This window comes from Symphalangus syndactylus, chromosome 15 (genome assembly GCF_028878055.3).
Source record: "Symphalangus syndactylus isolate Jambi chromosome 15, NHGRI_mSymSyn1-v2.1_pri, whole genome shotgun sequence".
NCBI lineage: Eukaryota > Metazoa > Chordata > Mammalia > Primates > Hylobatidae > Symphalangus > Symphalangus syndactylus.
This window is the reverse complement of record NC_072437.2, coordinates 70,961,644-70,987,260: the sequence shown is the minus strand read 5'-3', so window position 1 is coordinate 70,987,260 and position 25,617 is coordinate 70,961,644. Positions and strand designations below refer to the sequence as shown.

Sequence of the window (25,617 nt, the reverse complement as noted above, 5' to 3'; positions counted from 1 at the left end):
CAAGCTTCAAAGGTCCTTGTTCGTGGTCCCAAGACAAAACCATAAAGGATTGCCATGCTCTGGTTTCCTGTGAGAACGGTGTCTGCTAAGGATAATGGCCTCCATCAGTGGTAGACTAGGTAAAGAACATGTGGTACACGTATACCATGGAATGCTATGCAGCCATAAAAAAACCAAGATTATGTTCATTCCAGGTATACAGATGAATCTGGAGGCCATTATCCTTAGCAGACTAATGCAGGAACAGAAAACCAAATACTGCATGTTCTCATTTATAAGTAGGAGCTAAATAATGGGAACACATGGACACATAGTGTAGCAGGATGAGCCGCAGACAAAACTCCTCAGACACCAAGTTAAAGAAGGAAGGGGTTTATTTGGCTGGGAACATCGGCAAGACTCCTGCCTCAAGAGCCGAGCTCCCTGAGTGAACAATTCCTGTCCCTTTTAAGGGCTCACAGCTCTAAGCGGGTCTGCATGAGAGGGTCGTGATCGATTGAGCAAGCAGGGGGTACGTGACTGGGGGCTGCATGCACCGGAAATCAGATTGGAACAGAACAGGACAGGGATTTTCACAGTGCTTTTCCATACAATGTCTGGAATATATCGATAACTTAACCGGTTAGGTCAGGGGTCTAATCTTTAACTACCAGACCCAGGGCACAGCGCTGGGCTGTCTGCCTGTGGATTTCATTTCTGCCTTTTAGTTTTTACTTCTTTCTTTGGAGGCAGAAATTGGGCACAAGACAATATGAGGGGTGGTCTCCTCCCTTAATAGAGGGAAACAAAACACAGTGGGGACTATCAGAGGGTGGAGGGTGACAGGAGTAAGAGGATCAGGAAAAATAACGAATGGGTATTAGGTTTAATACCTGGGTTATGAAATAATCTGTACAACAAACCCCCATGACACAATTTACCTATATAACAAACCTGCCCATGTACCCCTGAACTTAAAAGTTCAATTAAAAAAATTAAAAAAAATCTGTATTATGTCCAGTACCATGAAATCTGTTCACTTAAATGGATGTTTAACATTAAAGGTCCAATTAAAGTATTTCCAGAACTTAAAAAAAATTTTTTTCTTGCAGTTAAGTTCTATAGCAGAAAAAAGACAAATAAATACAGTTAAATTTTAATGTATACAATGAAATAATGTATTTATAGTATGATTTCAAACATACCATTGTCTAACAAAATATCAATAATTGTATGAGATTTTAGCTATTCTTGCACCTAGCCTCAGATTTTTAAATAAGCACTTTTTAGATTTAATAAGTAACATTGAAGGAATGTCTCTAAGAACTTATCAGATTAATATACATGATTTCTGTCACTTCCATGCTCATAAAATTAAGAAACTCTCAAATGTCATTTCTGATTAAATATCAAAAATTACTTGTAAAAATACCATAGCTTGGAAATTGGGAAGTTACTGAATTTTATAGCAAGAAAACATGTAAGTTCCTCTTTAAAAACAAAAGTGAAATATATTGTACTTATTACAGGGTATATTTAAAGAGCAATATAATGAAACAGTATTAAACAAACTAGGAAGTCCAAAACAAGATTCTCTGGACATTATATAGAATTGTGTCTTTTTATTATTTTAGCTCATTCAGAATATAGTGGTGTAGGCATTTTCTAGAAGATACATATAATCCAAAAACATGTTGCTGTTATTTTCTTGGTGTAAATGAGATTTGCTATTAGATGAACAATTATGACTTACTTTATATGATGGTTCAAATATAATTTTAGGCCAGGCATGGTGGCTCACGCCTGTAATCTCAGCACTTTGGGAGTCCGAGGCAGGTGGATCATGAGGTCAGGAGATAGAGGCCTTCCTGGCCAACACGGTGAAACCCCATCTCTACTTAAAAATACAAAAATTAGCTGGGCATGGTGGTGTGTGCCTGTAGTCCCAGCTATTCGGGAGGCTGAGGCAGGAGAATTGCTTGAACCCAGGAGGCGGAGGTTGCAGTGAGCCGAGATCGTGCCACTGCACTCCAGCCTGGTAACAGAGTGGGACTCCATCTCAAATAATAATAATAATAATTTTATAGGATACTATGTTTGAACACAAATGTACAAAATCTGCATAGGTAAAAATGATGCAGCTTAATTTTAAGTAGTGAAGCAAAGCTGACTGTATTCTGCTCAGAACAAAGTTATTTTTCTTTAAATGCATTAAACATAAAGGAAATATTAGTAGGACTTGGTGAACAACTTGATAGTAATAATTGAAACCATCCAATCACCTATCCATATACTATGACATTTATTATATAGGAAATTTCATCAAAATGCTACATTGTGTAAAATGAAAGCATGCTGCCTGATTTATTTAGGAGCCTTAATTTTTATGGAAGAATTTCAACCTAAACTGAAATTTAGAAAATGAATTCTGATGAAACTTGAAAAATTGTGAAATATTTTAATCTCCCTACATTAGGGACTGCTGATAGACACTTAGTTACCAACCGGCTTCCTATGGCCCAGGGCTGAGAGGAAAGGCAAAGCAAACATTTGGTGTCCTTTCCATATAATGGAGCTTTTTTTCCCACAACTCAGCTTGTTACCCATCTTTCAGTAGGCTGGGAAGAAAAATAAGGAAACATTCCTTTCTTTTTTAATGCTTTTTAAAAAGATTAAAATTGTATGTATTTACTGTGTACAATATTGTGTTTTGAAGTATATATACATTGTGGAATGACTTAATCTAGCTAATTAACGTATGTATTAGCACATATTTTGATTATTTTTGTGGTTAAAACACTTAACACCTACTCTCTTAGTATTTCTCAGGAGTACAATATGTTATTAAGTGTAACTCACCATGTAGTAAGGTAGGTCTATTGAACTTATTCCTTCTAACTGAAATTTTGCATCATTTGATTAACATACATGCAGCCCTCCCCAATCTCAACCGCCATGATTCTGCTCTCTGTTTCTTTAGGTTCCATCATTTTAGCTTTCACATACAAGTCAGAATATGCGGTATCTGCCTTTGTGTGCCTGGCTTATTTCACTTAGCATAACACAAGTTCATCCATGTTGTTACAAATGACACGATGTCCTTCATTTTATGGCTGAATAGTAAATTCATTCATCCATTGATCCACTGATGGGCACTTAGGTTGATTCCACATCTTGGCTATTGTGAAAAATGCCGAAATGAACATGGGAGTGCAAAAGCACTGATTTCATTTCCTTTGGATATATACCCAGTAATAAAATTGCTGGATCACATGGTAGTTCTATTTTTAATTTTCTGAGGAACCTCCATACTGTATTCCATAATGGCTGTAAAAATTACATTCCGAAAAATGTACAAGGGTGCCCTTTTCTCCACATCCTCACCAACACTTACCTTTTGTGTTTTTGATAATAGCCATTCTAACAGGTGTGAGGAGATACCTTGCTGCGGTTTTGATTTGCATTTCCCTGATGATTAGTGATGTTGAGCATTTTTTCAGACACCAGTTGGTCATTTGTATGTCTTCCTTTGAGAAATGACTATTCAAGTCCTTTGCCCATTTTCAAATTTGTTTCTTGCTATTGAGTTGTTTGAATTCCTTATATATGTTGGATATTAGCCCCTTGTCAGATGTGTGGTTTGCAAATATTATCTCCCACTCTGTAGGTTGTTTCTCCACTCTGTTCACTGTATCCTTTGCTGTGCAGAAGCATCTTAGTTTGCTGTAATCTCATTTGTCTATTTTTGCTTCTGTTGGCTGTGCTTTTGGGGTAAAATCCAGAACGTCCTTGCCCAGATCAATGTCATGAAGCTTTTCCTGTATGTCTTTTTCTAGTAGTTTCATAGTTTTGGACTACTGACATTTCAGTCTTTAATCCATTTAGAGTTGATTTCTCAATAAGGTTCAGCACATGGGTCTCATTTGACTCTTTTACATGTGGATATCCTGTTTTCCCAGCACCATTTGAAGAGATCACGCTTGACCCATTGTGTGTTCTTGGCACCTTTGTCAAACGTTAGTTGACTGTAAGTGTGTTTTATTTCTGGGCTCTCTATTCTGTTTCATTGATCTATGTGTCTGTTTTAATGCCAGTATTATGCTGTTTTGGTTACTATAGCTTTGTAGTATGAGGTCGATATATTACATATTACAATATAAAAATATGTGTATATATGTATATGTCAAGTATATTAAGTAGTATTTTATGAGGTCAAGTGGGATGCTTCCAACTTTATTTTTTCCATGTTTGATCATTCGTTTTGCTCAAGATTGCTTTGGCTATTCAGAGTCTTTTGGGGTTCCATACAAATTTTAATTTTTTTCAATGTTACTATGTTTTCTTTCATTAATGTTCTATAGTTTTCAGTGTAGAGTTCTTTCACCTCCTTGGTTAAATTTATTCCAAAGTACATTTTATAGTTATTGTGAGATTGTTTTACTGATTTCAGATAGTTTGTTGTTAGTAAATAAGGATGCTACTGATTCTTGCATATTGATTTTATATCCTGCAACTTTACTGAATTCGACTGTTTTCTACCAGTTTTCTGGGGGAGTCTTTAGGGTTTTCTCTGTATGGGTATGGGGGCTCATGCCTGTAAACTCTGGGAGGCTGAGGCAGGAGGATCGCTTGAGCTCAGGAGTTTGAGACTAGCTTGGGCAACACAGTGAGATCACGTCCCTACAAAAAAATTTTTAAAAAGCCATCTGTGGTGGCACATGCTTGTGGTTCCAGCTACTCGGGAGGCTGAGGCAGGAGGATCACTTGAGGCAGGGAGGTGGATGCTGCAGTGAGCCATGAACATGAAACTGCACTCCAGTCTGGGTGACAGAGACTCTGCCTCCAGAAAAAAAAAAGACCATGTCATCTGCAAAAAAGGACAGTTTAACTTTTTTCTTTCCAATTTGGATGCCTTTTGTTTGTTTCAGCTATCTAATTGTTCTAAGACCTCCAGCACTATACTGAATAGAAGTGTTGAGGCCATCCTTGTCTTGTTCTGGATCTTTTTTCTCTGTTGATTATGATGCTAGCTGTGGCTATATTATACGTGGCCTTTATTGTATAGTTGCATATTCTTTATATACCTAATTTTTGGACAGTTTTTATCATTAAAAAACGTTGAATTTGTCAAATGCTTTTTTCTGCATATATTGGAATGCCCAGAGAGTCATATAGTTTGGATCTCTGTCCCTATCCAAACCTCACGTTCAACTGTAATCCCCAATGTTGGAATGTTGGAGATGGGGCCTTGTGGGAGGTGACTGGATCATGGGGGCAGTTTCTCACGGTTTAACATCATCCCCCTTGGTGTTGTCATGGCAATAGCAAGTTACCATGAGATTATGTTTAAAAGCATGCAGCACCTCCCCGCTCTTTCTCCTACCTTAGCCATGTGAAGTGCCAGTTTCCCCTTTGCCTTCCACCATAACTGAACCCAAGCAGATGTTGCCATACTTCTTGTACAACCGATGGAACCATGAGCCAATTGAACCTCTTTTCTTTAAAAATTACCCAGTCTCAGGCATTTCTTCATAATACAAGAATGAAATAGTACCAAAAGTTGGTACTGGGAGAGGGACATTGTTATGAAGATACCTCAAAATATGGAAGCAGTGTTAGAACTGGGTAATGGTCTGAGCCTGTAACAGTTTGGAAGGCTCAGGAGACAGGAAGATGAGGAAAAACTTTGAACTCCCTAGAGACTTGTTAAATTGTTGTGACCCAAATGCAGATAGATAGTGATATGGACAATGAAGTCCAGGCTGAGTAGGTTTCATATGGAGATAAAAAATACTTATTGGAACTGGAGTAAAAGTCACTCTTGTATGCTTTGACAAAGAGACTGGTGGCACTATGCTCCTGCTCTAAGACTTGGTGAAACACTGAACTTGAGAGAGATGATTTAGGGTATATGGTGGAACAAATTTCTAAGCAGCAAAGCATTCAAGATTTGACCTAGTTGCTTCTAAAAGCCTATGCTCATATGCCTGGGCAAAGAAATGACCCCAAACTGGAACTTATATTTAAAAGAGAAGCAGCACTTAAAACATTTGGAAAATTTGCAGCCTGGCCATGCAGTAGAAAAGAAAAATCCATTTTCAGGGGAGGTATTCAAGCAGGCTGCAGAAATTTGCCCAAGTAAAGAGGAGTCAATTGCTAATAGACAAAACAATGGGGAAAAGGCCTCAGAGGCATTTCAGAGACCTCTGTGACAGTCCCTCCAATCACAGGCCTGAAGGCCTAGGAAGACTGAATGGTTTTATGGGCCAGGCTCAGGGCCCTGCTGCTCTGTGCAGCCTTGAGACATGATGCCCTGCATTTTGGCCACTATAGCTCCAGCCATGGCTAACAGTGGTCAAGGTACAAATTGGGCTGCTGCTTCAGAGGGTGCAAGCTCTAAGCCTTGACAGCTTCCACATAGTGTTAACCCTGCAGGTGCACAGAGTGCAAGAGCTGAGTCTTAGGAACCTCTGCCTAGATTTCAGAAAATTTATAGAAAAGCCTGGATGTCCAGGCAGATGCCTGCTGCAGGGGTGGAGCCATCACAAAGAACCTGTAACTGGGATGGTGTGGAGGGGGATTGTGGGGTTGCAGCCTCCATATAGAGTTCCTACTGGGGCACTGCTTAGTGGGGCTGTGAGAAAAGGGTCACCATCCTCCAGATCCCAGAAGGGTAGTTCCACCTGTTATCAGAAAGTGGTCGCCATCCAGACCCCAAAAGAGTGTTCTTGGATCTCATGCAAGGAAGAATTTGGGGCGAGTCCACAGTGTAAAATGGAAGCAACTTTATTAAAGGAGTGAAAGAATAGTGACTCCATAGACAAGAGTATGGCATTTCCAAAAGTAGGAGGAAAAAAGTATCCAACCTAGGTACAATGCATATTTAAAGCTAGGAATGCTTTTTTTTCTCAAGGTATCAGGACATTCCTGGGTCTGTTAAGTCCTGAGTCTGTTTAGACAACATTATTAATCTGTTCCCTAAATTGTAAACATCTTGAGGGTAGGAATGCTTAACCTCCTGGAAATGCAGCCCAACAGATCCCAGCTTCATTTTTCTTAGTGCTTATTCAAAATGGAGTTGCTCTGGTTTGAATGCTTCTTACATATATCCTCCCTCCTTTTTACAAGAGGACCCTTAATCCTAAGGGTTGCAGAAGGATCAAGGTCTGTCTTCTGTAACTTTTTCATGCGGAACAGGGGCAATGATATTTCCACATAACTATTAGGGTCTCTTGTATTCAGGGTAAAGAGGAGCTCAGTCAGAAAGTGTTGGTATGGTAAGTGTCGTTTGTAACTCTGAGTTCCAGCAAAATGTGACACCTAGAAGATTAATAAGTGTCCAATTTAAGAAAGTATTGAGTAAGCTTATCTTGTGTTCCTATACAAAGAGTACAACCATAATATATTCAACAATAGCAAAGTAAAGTAAGTAAAATTATCCCAGGTAAACTAAACAAGGCTTTCCAAAAACTGGGCAGTTGTTGGAACCAAGCTGATAAGGAGTTGACTGATGGTGCATCAAAGGCAGACATGAGTGTCTAAACCTTTCTAAGCCTGGGTAATAATTATGTGAATAGTCTGGAAAATGCAACATTTGGTTTTGACCAAAGCACAATTTCCCCCTTGACCCACTGTTAAAATGTCCAAAGCCATAGGGTTTGATAAGGCCACCTGCCTAATCTGAGAGGTGTCCTCAGTTAGAAGGGTAAGAGCATAGTGTGTATTATTCAAAGGTGCAGCCATGTGCTTGGCCAGAGCCTCAACTTGCAGCTGGACATTGATTGTGGCTGCGTGAAGAAAGTATAGCCATCTGGTAGAACCACCAACATACCCATTTTTGTCACCTATAATGAACCTTTACTTTCCCAGTTAGATGGAAAACAGTCCAATTTGGTGTGGATGCATCCCAGGAAATAAAGACAACCACATGAACCACCTTCAAGTTCACTTATAAGGTAAGTATGACAAGCCGTGACTTCCACAAGCCCCTAACCATCTCAAAAAACAAGAAGAAGCTGGTCTGTTAAAAGAAAGCTCTTACTCGAATTTTGGAAAAATCAGCAGCTAATAAATTATTTAAGCTGTGGTCTATGCCTCCTCGGTCTTGTATTCAAAAAGAATGCTGAGACCTTTGGCTACTGGCACCTCTGGCAAAGCCTTCCACAGGTACGACTGGGAAAGACTTAATCTGAAAGAAACATTACTTACAGTTTTCGTTTTTATTTATTTACTTTTTACTTTGTAAAAAAAAACAAAACAAAAAAAGTGGTTATTATTTTCAAGTAGTACAGTTATCAAGTGGAAATGGGAGAGGCTGGGTTTCCATAGAGTCATATAGTCAGTTAAATGTGCTCAGAAGTTAAGAACTAGCTAGCTACTGCTTGAGGGAAGTGGAACTATTCCTGCCACAGGTTTCTGAGAGCTGTTTCTCCCAGAGGTGCTTTTAAAGATAAATCTGTATAATATAGGGGGTCTCAAAAAAACCAATTTTACAGTAAATATTAAATCCCATTTCTTAGGGTCTCCTCTCTGTCAGGTGCCCCATTTGGTGTGGGCAGGAAGCATGACACCCAAGGCTGGTGAGTCAAATCTATTTCTGTGGGTTTTGCTAAAACCATGGGTGAATGATTGAGAAATTTAGCTCACTGAGATGGCTAGATGGACTTCATGTTTTCTGTACAGCTCGCTGTAAGTACCTCTCTTGGCTGGCTTTTGAAAATACGAGGTGGCTGTAAGTTTGAGGTGATAATACTCTCTCTTTAGCAGCTTCCGCATTGTTGGTCACATGTGCAAAGTGGTCACGCCACTTTGCAGCTGGTGAAGCCAGAATCAGGATTGCAATACATGTTAAACAAAGGCTGAATCAAGACACATGAACATCTAGAAGGCTTTTTCAGTTCTTTACAACTGAGCCTCGACAGTGCCTGTTACAACAAAATTGTCCTCCAAACACTAATTCACAATCTTCTCCAATACATGTACAAACAGTGGATTGACTATTTGTCCATCTTTGACACTCACTGTTTTCCATCAAGAGGGAAATGTTCCAAAGCAAGAAACTGTTTGTTGGACAAAATCAATAGAATGTCTGAGCATGATCCATGTGGCAGGGGTTTACTTCCTGAAGAATGGACTTCACCTTTTATCACCACTTCACACTGAGGTCCAAATGGCTGCACAAACATTTTTTAGATCCTAAAAAAGAAAGAAATCTGAACTGAAGATCCTGAATTCAATTCTGTTGTCAACTATTTCCTGTATTTCCTTTGCCCAAAAGACAGCTAGGTGTTGAGGATACAATGATATTCCCACCCTTAGAGCTTGTGCTCCAGGGAAGAATATAGGCAAGGAGAGAGATGATCACAATGCCATCTGCACAGGGGGTGTGAGTGGCCATGGTGCTACAAGCATGCTATTTATAAGAAATCTGGGAAAAGTGGAGGAAAGCTTCCTAGGAGGAGCCAGCCCAGGGAAGTTGAGGGCAAGCAGTCCAGACACAGGCATGCACACTGGTGCAGGCATGACTCTTTTCTTCTTCTGTAAGGTCCTAAGAGCAGACTGAGCACACAAAGAGTTCTGTAACCCAGGCAGGGGGATAAGCTGTGTGTGTCTAAGAGGACAGTGTGCTTTAAGCAAGGGCCACACAAGTGAGCTAGATACTTTTCACAGGGGAGCTCTGGCTGTAAGTAGATATTCACTTATGATTTGGGGTCCCAGAATTCATGGGCCCATAGAAGAAATGAAGAAATACACCTCAACAGCTGACAAAATCAACTAGTGGTTTCTGGGAGAATAAGAAAAGTGAATGAGAAAAATCAAGATTGATGTTTTATTATTTACTTTTTTCAGAATATACTTAAAAATAATGATTTCTTAATATCTATTCAGCTGTTTTCAAAGGAGATTCTCAGTACCAAAAAGAAGAAAATGTGAAGCTAAATGAAAGAGGTTACACAGATTCATAGCATCTATTAACCAAAGTAAGATGTGGACTTTGTCATTCAGACTGTGGGTTTTGAAGCACATCCAAGCGAGTGGCTATTTTGGGAGATGAGTAAAACCTTGTAGTGATAAACATATTTCTGTTACCTTTCCTCCCAAGCTTTGGGATCCTTTGGAGAAAAAGAATCTATAACCTCATGTTCTTCTCCAGGCTTAAGGAATAGATTCTCTGGATCCACTGAGGAGGGCCTTCCTCATTCTGGGACCTAAATAGTGACAGAATCATAATTAAATGTCAACTTGCAGCTTTCACTCAGTAACTCCTGCCTTAGGTCCCTTTCTCATTCACTAGGAGAGGTTATCTTTCCCTTTCTTCTAGTCCATCACAGTCTCAACTCATCCCATTCTCTTGGAAAGCATCTCTTTTCCTTCATTTTCTTCCATAACAAACCTATCTCCCACAAACTGCACCCATAATTTCCTGTCACTAATGCCCTCTCACTCTCCTTTAGGTCTCAGAAAAGAGGTCAAAGTGTGTGGGTCACTCCTCCCCAACTCCAGCCACAAGCTGACATGCACATTTTTCAGAAATCAATGTAGAACTTGGTTTTCATATTCAAGACATTGGACTCTAACCTAACAGCACCATAGCACATATTTCACACTAGAGAAGCATCCAGTTTTTCAAACTCTCAGCAATTCCGTCATCTGCTCCTCAAAGCACCTGACAGGGCAAGCAGCACCGGAACCCTCAGAAGGCAGGGAACTCTCACAATCTCAGGAAAGACTACTTTATGGTGCTCTGGTGGGAATTCATATGTTGATATCTAAATAAACTTCAGTATTCCCAGTGTTTCTCAGAGGTAAGAGCTGCTTTGTGGATGAAGCCATGATGGGACACCAAATGCATCATCTAGAAGATGGAGTGAGACAGATCTTTCAACAATCTGTCACCATTAAAGTGACAACAGTCTAAATGCAAGACAATGGTGGCAGAGGGGAGGACTGATGGTACCTGTAAGTCCCTGGGAGCATGAGTTTTAGCTGTTTCTACTCTTGGAGATCAACACTTCTAAGAACTGGTGTAGGGTTTCGGCTGTCAACTTCTATGTCGACTCTTGCCACAAAGTCTGCTCCTGAGTCTTGAATCTCTAAAATTAAAAAAATGTTATTCTTTTAGTTCAGAGACCAGAGAGTTATTAAATTGTATACACCATCATCACTCCAACACAATGTTTTTAGGGACAATGAGAACATGTAGGCAAGAAGATACTTTAAAGAATTAAAAGAGGACTGGAAATGAGTGGAGAAGCAGAAAAAGCAAGAGCAAATCCAACTGGTAAATGAGATAAGATCAATTTAGAGAAAATATTGCAATAGGTCCTCAGTAGTACTTTCTGTGCCATGCACATCCACCTAGGTTTGACCCCAAACAGCAAGCTATCTGCCTCATTGTCAGAACAACAGAAGAAGATAATTGACAAAGACTCGAAGCATACACATTTACCGGCAGAGGAAAGAAGTCTCAAATTTGTAGTGTATTTAGATGTAGAGAAAAGCAATTCCCAGAAAATAGAAACATGATACCTGAAGAGCCGAGTTGCTTCTTTGGACTCTGAAAAGACCTGAAATTATCAGAAATTCTGGACCTTATTAGATAAAAATAAAAAATTAATGTATACTAGCATTAAGATTGAAATCTGAATGAAAGAAAAGCAGTTTGGAAAAACTTATCTTTTTTTCTTTTTTTTTTTTGATGGAACGTGCATTGCGTCCTACCTGTCCCTCATAACTGGCAGATGTCATGTGGTTGATCACAGAGGGGCCTGCCAGCCAAGGGACCACTTCAGCACAGGCAGCTGCTCCTGCAGGAGCTCAGCCAGGATCCTTGGAAAACATCAGACCTTGCCAGGCCACGGTGCTCTGTTCAGAAATAGAAGACTCGGTTTCAGTAAAGCCAATAGTGTAATGTGAAATTTGTGAACAAAATTCTTAACAAAAATATTTTATTTCATAAGATCGATGTATTCTGTGAATTTTTTTTATTACACATTCCTACTTACAGCAGTAAGAATCAGCCTGACTGGCATTGTAGCATGCATCCAGTTCATTGATTTTAGTGGCAGAGATTTCCAACCTCCACCACTGCAGCCAACAAAATCAAGAATGTCTTTCTCTTCTGTTTCTACCTAATTACAAAAAAGGGACTTATTCATGAAAAGCAATATATTAATAAATAGCACTTGTGTTCACATCACTGCCATTTCTATCCACAAATTAAAAGTCAGGATTAAATAAAACTTACCTAAGTTTTCCTGGGCTATTTTCTAGTTGCTTATTTTCTACAAAGATAAATGTTAAATTCTCCTTTTTAGGTTATCTACATGCCCAAATAGACCACAGAATTAAGCTGCTGCTACTTGAAAAAGACTATCAATCTTCAGATGAACTGAAAATTGTATAAAATATATAAACTTCTTTTCTCTTAAGAAGTTGTAAAATGAGTTTTAGTATTAGAATCATGACTTCTCAATTCATTTCAAAAAATATCGTTAATATCTCGGCATTTTCAGCCAATCTAAATGTGCATAAATGATATCAAAATAGACATACCCAAAGTTTACAACAAGTGCCTGCGGTCATGATACACTCACTTCCTCAAACATGGGCGACAAACCTAACTCACACCCTTCAGAATATACTTGAAAATAATGATTTCTTAAATTCCATTCCACTGGTTTCAAAGGAGATTTTTAGTAATAGAAAGAAGGAAATCTAAAGCTAAATAAAAAAGGTTACATGGAGCCATATCATCTATTAGGTAATGTTAGATGTGAACTTTGTCATTCAGACTGTGGATTTTGAAGCACATCTAAGCGAATGGCTGTTTTGAGAGGCGCGTAAAACCTCGTTATTATAAACATGTTTATGTTACCTTTTTTCCCAGGCTTCAGAATCCTTCGGAGAAAATGAAACTATGACCTCATGTTCTTCTCCAGGTTTAAGGGACAGATTCTCTGGATCCTCTAAAAAGGGACTTCCTTGTTCTGGGACCTAAAAAGTGACAGAATCATAATTGAATGCTGACTTAGAGAAACGCGGCTTCCACTCAGTCACTCCTGCCTTAGATGCCTTTCTCATTTACTAGTACAGGTTATTTGGCCCTTCCTCCTGGTTCACCAGAGTCTCAGCTTATCCTATTCTCCCAGGAAGCATCTCTTTTCCTTCTTCATCTTCCCTAACAAACCTGATCTTCCACCCACTGCACCCCCATATTTACACTAGCGAAACATCCAGTGTCTAAAATTCTCAGCGATCCCATGATCTGCTCCTCAGGGTATCCTGACAGGGCAGGCAGCACCAGGGCCCTCAGAAGGCAGGGAACTCTCACAGTCTCAGGAAAGACTACTGTATGATGCTCTGGTGGGAATTCATATGTTGATATCTAAATAAACTTCAATGTTCCCAGCGTTTCTCAGAGGTAAGGGCTGCTTTGTGGATGAAGCCACGATGGCCACCAAACGCATCATCTAGAAGATGGAGCGAGACAGACCTTTCAACAATTTGTCACCATTTAAGTGACAACAGTCTGAATGCAAGACAATGATGGCAGAGGGGAGGACTGAGGGTACCTATAAGTCCCTGGGAGCATGGGTTTTAGCTCTTCTCTTTATTGGAGATCAACACTTCTAAGAACTAGTATAGGGTTTTGACTGTCAACTTCTATGTCAACTCTTGCCCACGAAGTCTTCTCCTGAGTCCTGAAGCTCTAAAATTAAAAAAGGTTATTCTTTTAGTTTAGAGACCAGAGAGTTATTGAATTGTACACGCCATCACTAGTCCAACACAGTGTCCTTAGAGGCAATGAGAAAATGTAGGCAAGAAGATTTTTTAAAGAATTAAATGAGGTAAGATCAATTTAGAGAAAATATCGCAATAGGTCCTCAGTGGTACTTGCTGTGGTCATGCACATTCACCTAAGTTTGATCCAAAACAGCATGCCATCTGCCTCATTGTCAAAACAACATAAGATATTTGACTGATGACTAGAAGCATTCACATTTACTGACAGGGGAAAGAAGTTTCAAATTTGTAATGTATTTAGATATAGAGAAAAGCAATTCCCAGAAAATACAAACATGATACATGAAGAGCCGAGTTGCTTCTTTGGACTCTGGAACAGAACTGAAATTATCAGAAATTCTGGACCTTATTAGATAAAAATAAAAAGTTAATGTATACTAGCACTAAGATTGAAATCTGAATGAAAGAAAAGCAGTTTGGAAAAACTTATCTTTTTTTTTTGATGGAAAGCACATTGTGTCCTACCTGTCCCTCTTAACTGGCAGATGTCATGTGGTTGATCACAGAGTGACCTGCCAGCCGAGGGACCACATCAGTGCAGGGAGCTGCTCCTGCAGGAACTCAGCCAGCATCCTTGGAAAACATCAGACCTTGCCAGGCCACAGTGCTCTGTTCGGAAATAGAAGACTCGGTTTCAGTAAAGCCAATAGTGTAATGTGAAATTGTGAACAAAATTCTTAACAAAAATATTTTATTTCATAAGATCGATGTATTCTGTGAATTTTTTTTATTACACATTTGTACTCACAGCAGTAAGAATCAGCCTGATTGGCATTGTGGCATGCATCCAGTCCATCGATTTTAGTGGCAGAGATTTCCAGCCTCCACCACTGCAGCCAACAAAATCAAGAATGTCTTTCTCTTCTGTTTCTACCTAATTACAAAAAAGGGACTGATTTATTTAAAGCAATATATTCATAAATAACACTACTTATGTTCGTATCACTGCCATTTCTAGCCACAAATTAAGAATCAGGATTAAGGAGAACTTTCCAATTGCTTATATTCTACAAAGATAAATGTCAAATTCTTCTTCTGATGTCATCTATGTACCCAAATAGACCAGAGAATTAAGCTGCTGCTACTTGGAAAAGACTCTTTAATCTACAGATGAAGTGACAATTGTATAAATTACATAGACCTCCTTTCTATTATTAGAAAGTTTTAATAATGAGCCCTAGTATTAGAATAATGACTTCTTCATTCCCTTCAAAAACATTGTTGATATCTTGGCATTTTCAAATTTTATTTAAAAATGTTAAAAATACTATCTAAATAGACATATTTAAAGTTTACAAGGGCCTATGATCATGTTGAACTCACTGCCTTAATCAGGGAGACCAACATAACTCAAGACCCCTGAGATCCCCACGTATAGAAATATTTGAAGACATGAGAACGCCACTGGACACCATAATCAGTGCACATCCCTGACATGAAATGGCATACTACTTGCCTGCAGTCTAGGCACATTCTCCTTCATACTTCAAGTCATTTCTAGATTACTCATAACACCTAAAAGAATGTACGTGCCATGTAAATAGTTGTTATACATTATCGTGTAGGGAATAATGAAAAGAAATGCCCATACATTGTCCAGTACAAATGCAACCATCTTTTTTACGGGGAGTGGGGGGTGGATATTTTTGATTCAAGGTTGGTAGAATGTGGGGATGCAGTACCCACAGATACAGAAGACTGAATATATTTGACACACACACATTTTGCTTTGCCCCAAACAACCATAAAATAAAGGGAAATGAAGTCCACCTGGCGAGTGGGAGCTAACTTCCATGATGGCCCAGGAAAGTCTGGGGTCCGGATTCACTCTCAAGGCTGTAAAGCTTTAATATCTTCCAGAGAACAGACGATGTTACTTCAAGCTTGTGGACAGGGAGAGGCTAAAATGAAACTGGAATTCTATACATAAAGCCCAGAAATGCAAAGAAGTGCCCTTTTTAGAAATAAAAAGAAAACTGAAAAAAAGTCTGATCGCATGTCTGTGACGGTAACAAGGAACCTGTCCAGAGGTAGGTGGCATCGGAGACTGTTAATAAAAACATGAAAGCCTGGGCCTAGGCCCCACCAGGTATGGGAGCCCAAGGCTAAAAATCACGAGGCTTTCAGTGTCTCCAGCATTTCTGCAAAGTACTCTCTAGGAGCATTTCCAAAGACCAGGACACATGGGATTCCTAAAGCAAAAAAGCAGCCTCAGTGAATGTGAGCTTGCATGAAACATTTTTAAATATCAAAAAATGGAATCTACTCAAAGTCAGGAAGACTCAACAGAAGTAACGGTGGAACCATTAGTACTTCAAGAAACAGAAATCTGAAATAAACTACACAATTATTCATTTTAAATACATATCATGAAGTCTATAACAGAGAAAAAGATGCATGAAGCAATGGTGAACACGAAGAAGTATAAATAGCTTGATCTGTAAAATTTTTTTAATGTTGGGGTTTCAAAAACTGTTTACAACTAAAATATTGGTCAAAGGTAATATGGAAGGAAAACATAAGCATTTAAATGAAGAAAGCTGACTGTGTTGCTTGAGAATAGAATAGAGCTCCTGATTCACTTTAGATTTGAATAAGCAATATGAAATAAGTAGAAATAGAAACACATAATGTCCAAACTAGTGCTAAGGAAAAACAAAGTAAAATATAATCTATCCAAGAGGAGACAAAAAAGGAAAGAAGAAACAAAAAGAAAAATTTTGGCTAATTTTTTAAGGTATATTATACTAAAGTAGATGTTAAAGACTTAAAACAGAAAGATGGAAATGAATACACCAGGAAATTCATAACGAAAATAAAGGTGGGCCGAGCATGGTGGCTCATGCCTGTAATCCCACCACTTTGGGAAGTTGAGGCGGGTGGATCACTTTAAGTCAGGAGCTCGAGACCAGCCTGACCAACATGGTGAAACCCCTTTTCTACTAAAAATACAAAATCAGATGGGTGTGGTGGTGCACACTTGTAATCCCAGCTACTTGGGAGGCTGAGGCAGGGAAATTGCTTGAACCCGGGAGGTGGAGGTTGCAGTAAGTGAGATCGCCCCAATGCACTCCAGCCTGGGAAATAAGAACAAAACTCTGTCTCAAAAAAAAAAAAAAAAAAGAAAGAAAAGAAAACAAAGATGATGCACAATATTAACACCAGACAAAATTGGCTCTAAGACAAAAGGGATAAAGAGAATTTTTATTTATTTTATTACTTTTAAAGTTTTTTAGGGTCAGAGTCTTGTTCTGTCACCAATGCTGGAGTGCAGCAGCACAATCATAGCTCACTGTAGCCTGGATCTCCTGGTCCACCATACCTGGCTTATTTTTCAAAAATTTTTTTAGACAGTCACTAGGTTGCTCAGGCTGGTCTAAAGCTCCCGGCCTCAAGTGATCCTCTCCACTAGGCATATTAAAATTGCATTTCCAGGTATTTCAAAAGCTTACATAAGCAAATCATCAGATAAAGTAGTCAAAAAGACTCCCCTTACCAAATGAAGGCATAAGCCCAAAGATTAACTTATCTCCTTTCTTTTGATAAATGACCATAACTTATATTCAGTCCCATTTTACAAAATTAACAAGTAGAGGGCCAGGAACTGTGAACTTTCAGTAATTGTAATAGTAGTGCTAAAACCAAATTTGTATAATTTTATAAATAAATAAAAATAAAATATAAGTAATGAATGACAGAAAAAGTAAAACCTTCATATTTTACTGTACATTATAAGCACTACAACAAAATGGTGCCCGAGGAGAAGATCCCATGGCAATGCTGGTGTGAGGTGGAAAGGGGTGGAGGAGAACCTGGCCCTGAGAGAGGAGAAATCAAGCACTGACTCCCAGTGCAACTGTTACATCAAAGGAGAGCGCCCTAGAAAGCTGCCTTTTCCCCACTGATGCTGATCTGAGGATGCTGATGCTGACTTGCAGCCAGCGGTTGGTTGCCTTGAGCACATGAAGGTGGGACTGGGAAGCCGTCCCAACACCGCAGGCATGAGGAAGCTTCCACTCCTCAGGCACTCCAACACTCCCTGGGTGAGAATAAGGCACAGTCAAAGATGCAAGCGATAGCAAACCCCTGACTAAAAGCCAATCAGTTCAATGGCAATGAGTCTATGAGACAGCCTGTTTGTGGCTCAGAGCTACAGTTCAAAGTGCTCCAGATGCAGGAGTCCTTGCCACTGCCTGAGCCTCAGCAGAGACCTGCCAACAACCTTTTCCTGCTTCCATCCAGTCCAGGAAAAACAATTAAAATTAGATCGAAGTCACCATTATAGCTACTGAATTATTGGATGTTACTGCCAGTTAGTCATCTCTTCCTTTTTTCTCTCACAAATCATATGCCACTGCTTAACCTAACAGAAAACCACAGAGGCTCTAACTTTCCAGATGTAGAGCCTCTCTGATTTGAATACTACCACCCGTCTTTGCACCATCCTCATGCAGTTGCTCTGGAGGGCACTGAAGACAGCACCTCAGTGGCTATGTGTACCACGTAAGTAAAATCACAGCTCCCAGCGATGGGGGCACAGTGACCATCAGCAAGAGGGAAGCTGCCCCACAGATGCACCTGAGTGCTGCCTCTCCACCACAACAGCCACCCAGACACTCTCAAGGTGGAGACACTCGTTCACTCTGGGATTCAACTCTAAACTGGACATTTCCTAGGTGAAATAATCACAAAACTGCAATGGCAGAGCAAAAGAGGAGTAAGAGAGGCAAAGCCACAGGCAGCCTGTCACCTGCATAAGTGCTAGGGGTGTTCTAAGCCATCTTCAGGGACCCTTGCACAGAAATATATTGTGGTGGTCTCAGTTTGGGACAAAGCACAAAACTTACAAGAAATTAGGCCAACCAGTAACTCCTTGAAACAAACTAGCTTTGTGGGGTCATTTGAAAAAAATTCAACTGTGAAATAACAACAACAATAATAGAGCAAAAGCATCTCACCAAGTCCTGATGTCATTCCTGAATCCCGTGGCCCATTTCCACAGTTTGTACCAACAGACTGCACAGGAAAATGTTTTGCTGTGCTTAGCAGGTTCTGATATAAGGCATTAGAATATGGGTTGCAGATGGAAGAGTTACCCATCCATCCAGAGCCAGTATTTGTTTGGTCCCAAATTCTCATAGCCACAGAGTTCTGCACATGCTCTCCCTTGAAAGCTGGATAAGGACAGCCTCCTAAGAAGCCATGGACTGTGGCACTGCCAGCCTGGCACTGAGGCAAGGAAACACTTCCAGCTGAAGGCAGTGTTCTTAAATACCTCTGGAAGCTGTGCTGGGAGGGGGTCACATCAAGGAGTGCAGGCACCGCAGCAGGCACGTTCTGCATCTCAGCTGCAGAGCCATGAATGGTTCTGCTTGGAACAGGTCCTGGCCTCTGAGCTCACTACTGGCAGTTGATGTATCTCTAGAGATGACTCTTTGCTCTTCTTCTATAGTTTCCTAGCAGGACACAGGGAAGTGTGAACAGCTGACCCTGTCTGATGACTCAGACCTAACTGTTGTGGGAAGTCAGGGACCCCAAATGGAGGGACCAGCTGAAGCCATGGAAGAATGTGGATTGTGAATATTTTATGGACATTTATTAGTTCCCCAAATTAATACTTTTATAATTTCTTACACCTGTCTTTACTGCAATCTCTAAACATAAATTGTAAAGATTTCATGGACACTTATCACTTCCCCAATCAATACCCTTGTGATTTCCTATGCCTGTCTTTAATCTCTTAATTCTGTCAGCTGAGGAGGATGTATGTCGCCTCAGGACTATGTGATAATTGCATTAACTGCACAAATTGTACAGCATGTATGTTTATGCAATATGAAATCTGAGCACCTTGAAAAAAGAACAGGATAACAGCAATTGTTCAGGGAATAAGAGAGATAACCTTAAACTCTGACCACCAGTGAGCCGGGCAGAATGGAGCCATATTTCTCTTCTTTCAAAAGCAAATGGGAGAAATATCGCTGAATTCTTTTTCTCAGCATAGGATATCGCTGAGAAAGAGAATGCGCACCTAGGGGTAGGTCTCTGAACTGGCCCCCCTGGGGCGTACCTGCCTCTTATGGTTGAGACTGCAGGGGTGAAGTAAACTCCAGTCTCCCATAGTGCTCCCAGGCTTATTAGGAAGAGGAAATTCCCGCCTAATAAATTTTGGTCAGACCAGTTATCTCAAAACCCTGTCTCCTGATAAGATGTTATCAATGACAGTGGTGCCCGAAACTTCATTAGCAATTTTAATTTCATCTTGGAGCTGTGGTCCTTGATCTCGCCCTGCCTCCACTTGCCTTGTGATATTCTATTACCTTGTTAAGTACTTGATGTCTGTCACCCACACCTATTCGCACACTCCCTCCCCTTTTGAAACTCCCTAATAAAAACTTGCTGGTTTTTGTGGCTTGTGGGGCATCACGGATCCTACCAACGTGTGATGTCTCCCCCAGAGGCCCAGCTTTAAAATTTCTCTCTTGTACTCTGTCCGTTTATTTCTCAAGCTGGCCAACGCTTAGGAAAATAGAAAAGAACCTACGTGACTGTCAGGGCAGGTCCCCCAATACCTAACTTGCTCAGGAGAGCCAGCCTGATTGGGTCCACTTCCCTGAGGTTTGAGGTCAAATCCACCTCGCTGGGTTCCAACAGATCTCCACTTTTGGAGGAAGGATCTTCACTTGATCTAAGATTAGGTTTTACATCTTTAGGCTTGCTACTCAGAGAAGTAGTTTCAGTCATTTTTCGTATCAGAGTTGTTTTGGATAATAGATGGTAATGTTCCTTTTTCTATATTCTGACATGAAACTTTTTCTCTCAATTTTTCCACAGCCTGTTCCTCTGATGGGGCTGGGCTGGCTTGAATAATTTGAGGTGCTTATCTCACTGGTGATATCACTGTGAGTCTAACAAAATTTAAAAAAACAGTCACAGATAAACTGCATATAACAAATTCAGGTCATGCTGGTATAAACTCAGGTAATGTAATAAGGAAATCTACATGGGTTATCTTTCTGAAATAGATGTGGTCTACACAACGGAGTTATTCTGCAACTGGGAAATGCAGGCTATTAGAAAATTTACATTTGTTGCTTTGTAAAAAAATATGAGGAAAATAAACAGGAGGTATACATCAATTGTATCTGAAATTTACATAAAGGACCAAAGTCAAGTAAGCTTTTGAAAATTTAAGGGACGTTTGTAAACTTTATAATGAAAATCTAAATATATTAGTCACGAGGGGGAGTGGGGATCAGAGGCACGGCCTGTTCACAGGGGCCCCCACTCCCGATGTGTCCCTGCTGCTGCTTGTGTTTGAAGAATCAAAGGTGTTAACTCTCATGTGCACTCATCCGTATCCTGTGTCTAAACGCATGTGGCTCTGCTTTCCTAAGAATGCAGTTAACAGTCCTAGTGGATGTTCACACACATCTGTTTACACATGATGCATAACCTGAAGAGTGACAGCTGCAGCCGTGGCAGGATGGACCAGCTGGAGTTCACACACAAGTCAAGGCAGACTTCACCCTCACTGACTGTTGTGGTACTGGGCTTGGAAACTTCTCCTGGCCAAAGATTTAGGAACAAAGACATAAATAAACAAAGGCCACATTATTAGTCAGTTCCTAATAATAACAAAGAATATGTATTCAGTGGTGACTTACTAGGTGACAGGCACTGCCCTCACATACTATTCTTGCTTAGGGATGAAGCAGTAGGTTGAGGGAGGGCTAGCATCTGTCTAAAGAAGTAGCAGAGGGGAAATTATCTGATGCTGTAACTCAGCCCTTACCCACTATGCTAAGAATATGCAGACTCAATACCTAACAACATCACAAAAAGACAGCCTTCAGTGAAATGGGTGTGACATTTTGTCTAACACTGCACCACACATTTAGTAACTCTAGTGCACATACTCTGCAACTTGGTGGAGGGGGGCTCTACGGCAAACCCAGAGCAGTCACATTCAGCTCATTAAAAACCGAACACTGTCATTTCCACAAAATACACACACAAAACAGACAATAAAATGCTGCCTTCCCCAACACAAATCTCTCTGATCTTTTCTCCTATCCCCATAGCTACTGCCTTAGCCCAAGTCATTTCTTTTTCTAAATTACTTCTCAATATGTCAGATTTTCTTATCAAGGAAGTAAGTTTTCTCTTCTCTGGTGGTCTAATAAAATAGCCCACTGATGGCTGCAAAATAATTACATAATGATTTCCTTACTTTTCAACTGCTTTCAGAAGTTCTAGACTATTTTATCTTACACTGACATCACAGCTAAATGATGTCGACAAAGCTGTTCTTCCCACTTAAACTCAAATTACTAGAGATAAACTTTAAAGGATCAGATACAACCTTTTATTTCCTTAATGCTGTCTTTTAATCATTAAAACAAATACTGTCAAATAAGTTACCCTTACTAAGTAAACTACACAGAAATAATACTTTATTCCTTCAATAATTATTATTCAACACCTACTATGTGTTAGGCACCGTTTAATCATTGGTGACATATTAATGAGAAAGAAGATAAAAACTCCTGCCTCCTGGAACTTATGGTATAAGGGTATTTTATAAAATAAACACATTTTTAAAAATCTGTATTCAGATTAGGGATTCTCCTTCTGATTTGCGTGAAAGTTTCAGGAAGGTTTGCATTCAAGGAACTTGCTATAGGGCAGAAATGTCCACTGTCTTTCTTACACAACAGTCACATGACAGACCTAAAATGTGAACTCAGTAAATGCACTTCATTTTTTATTGCTATTCACTTGAGAACTTTTTTTCTTGATTCAGTAACTTAAATGCGAATCAAAATTGTAACTTATACTCAAATAAAAGTTTTGAATATTAGAACTATTTTCCTATGATCCAGTGTTTTTTTCATCTATTTAATAAGGAAGTTAGTTACTCTTCAACTTCCGTCATAATCTCAAAAGTCCCAATCAATCCAGGCAGAAAAATCTACCTCTCTAAAGTATTTATTCTCATTTAAATTCACTGCAATGGACAAGACCACAATTCAGTTTCAACATTAAGTTCTATAAATCAACTTCGATTTCTTTTTTTTTTTTATTATACTTTAGGGTTTTAGGGTACATGTGCACAATGTGCAGGTTTGTTACATATGTATCCATGTGCCATGTTGATTTCTTGCACCCATTAACTCGTCATTTAGCATTAGGTGTATCTCCTAATGCTGTCCCTCCCCCCTCCCCCCACCCCACAACAGTCCCCGGAGCGTGATGTTCCCCTTCCTGTGTCCATGAGTTCTCATTGTTCAATTCCCACCTATGAGTGAGAACATGCAGTGTTTGGTTTTTTGTCCTTTCGATAGCTTACTGACAATGATGGTTTCCAGTTTCATCCATGTCCCTACAAAGGACACGAACTCATCATTTTTTATGGCTGCATAGTATTCCATGGTGTATATGTGCCACATTTTCTTAATCCAGTCTATCGTTGTTGGACATTTGGGTTGGTTCCAACTCTTTGCTATTGTGAATAGTGCCGCAATAAACATATGTGTGCATGTGTCTTTATAGCAGCATGATTTATAGTCCTTTGGGTATATACCCAGTAATGGGATGGCTGGGTCAAATGGTATTTCTAGTTCTAGATCCCTGAGGAATCGCCACACTGACTTCCACAATGGTTGAACTAGTTTACAGTCCCACCAACAGTGTAAAAGTGTTCCTATTTCTCCACATCCTCTCCAGCACCTGTTGTTTCCTGATTTTTTAATGATGGCCATTCTAACTGGTGTGAGATGGTATCTCACTGTGGTTTTGATTTGCATTTCTCTGATGGCCAGTGATGAGGAGCATTTCTTCATGTGTTTTTTGGCTGCATAAATGTCTTCTTTTGAGAAGTGTCTGTTCATGTCCTCTGCCCACTTTTTGATGGGGTTGTTTGTTTTTTTCTTGTAAATTTGTTTGAGTTCATTGTAGATTCTGGATATTAGCCCTTTGTCAGATGAGTAGGTTGCAAAAATTTTCTCCCATTGTGTAGGTTGCCTGTTCACTCTGATGATAGTTTCTTTTGCTGTGCAGAAGCTCTTTAGTTTAATGAGATCCCATTTGTCGATTTTGGCTTTTGTTGCCATTGCTTTTGGTGTTTTAGACATGAAGTCCTTGCCCACGCCTATGTCCTGAATGGTATTGCCTAGGTTTTCTTGTAGGATTTTAATGGTTTTAGGTCTAACATATAAGTCTTTAATCCATCTTGAATTAATTTTTGTATAAGGTGTAAGGAAGGGATCCAGTTGCAGCTTTCTACATATGGCTAGCCAGTTTTCCCAGCACCATTTATTAAATAGGGAATCCTTTCCCCATTTCTTGTTTTTGTCAGGTTTGTCAAAGATCAGATAGTTGTAGCTATGCGGCATCATTTCTGAGGGCTCTGTTCTGTTCCATTGATCTATGTCTCTGTTGTGGTACCAGTACCATGCTGTTTTGGTTACTGTAGCCTTGTAGTATAGTTTAAAGTCAGGTAGCGTGATGCCTCCAGCTTTGTTCTTTTGGCTTAGGATTGACTTGGCGATGCGGGCTCTTTTTTGGTTCCATATGAACTTTAAAGTAGTTTTTTCCAATTCTGTGAAGAAAGTCATTGGTAGCTTGATGGGGATGGCATTGAATCTATAAATTACCTTGGGCAGTATGGCCATTTTCACGATATTGATTCTTCCAACCCATGAGCATGGAATGTTCTTCCATTTGTTTGTATCCTCTTTTATTTCATTGAGCAGTGGTTTGTAGTTCTCCTTGAAGAGGTCCTTCACATCCCTTGTAAGTTGGATCCCTAGGTATTTTATTCTCTTTGAAGCAATTGTGAATGGGAGTTCACTCATGATTTGGCTCTCTGTTTGTCTGTTATTGGTGTACAAGAATGCTTGTGATTTTTGTACATTAATTTTGTATCCTGAGACTTTGCTGAAGTTGCTAATCAGCTTAAGGAGATTTTGGGCTGAGACAATGGGGTTTTCTAGATATACAATCATGTCATCTGCAAACAGGGACAATTTGACTTCCTCTTTTCCTAATTGAATACCCTTTATTTCCTTCTCCTGCCCGATTGCTCTGGCCAGAACTTCCAGCACTATGTTGAATAGGAGCGGTGAGAGAGGGCATCCCTGTCTTGTGCCAGTTTTCAGAGGGAATGCTTCCAGTTTTTGCCCATTCAGTATGATATTGGCTGTGGGTTTGTTGTAGATAGCTCTTATTATTTTGAGATACGTCCCATCAATACCTAATTTATTGAGAGTTTTTAGCATGAAGGGTTGTTGAATTTTGTCAAAGGCCTTTTCTGCATCTATTGAGATAATCATGTGGTTTTTGTCTTTGGTTCTGTTTATATGCTGGATTACATTTTTTGATTTGCGTATGTTGAACCAGCCTTGCATCCCAGGGATGAAGCCCACTTGATCATGGTGGATAAGCTTTTTGATGTGCTGCTGGATTCGGTTTGCCAGTATTTTATTGAGGATTTTTGCATCAATGTTCATCAAGGATATTGGTCTGAAATTCTCTTTTTTGGTTATGTCTCTGCCAGGTTTTGGTATCAGGACGATGCTGGCTTCGTAAAATGTGTTAGGGAGGATTCCCTCTTTTTCTATCGATTGGAATAGTTTCAGAAGGAATGGTACCAGTTCCTCCTTGTACCTCTGGTAGAATTCAGCTGTGAATCCATCAGGTCCTGGACTCTTTTTGGTTGGTAAGCTATTGATTATTGCCACAATTTCAGAACCTGTTATTGGTCTATTCAGAGATTCAACTTCTTCCTGGTTTAGTCTTGGGAGGGTGTATTTGTCGAGGAATTTATCC

General features: G+C 39.7%; 1 pseudogene; it reads right to left on the bottom strand.

Annotated features, from left to right (window-relative positions):
- The window catches only part of LOC129463878 (centrosomal protein of 192 kDa-like), a 34,791-nt pseudogene that overhangs the window by 2,171 nt on the left and 7,003 nt on the right, over positions 1-25,617 (bottom strand).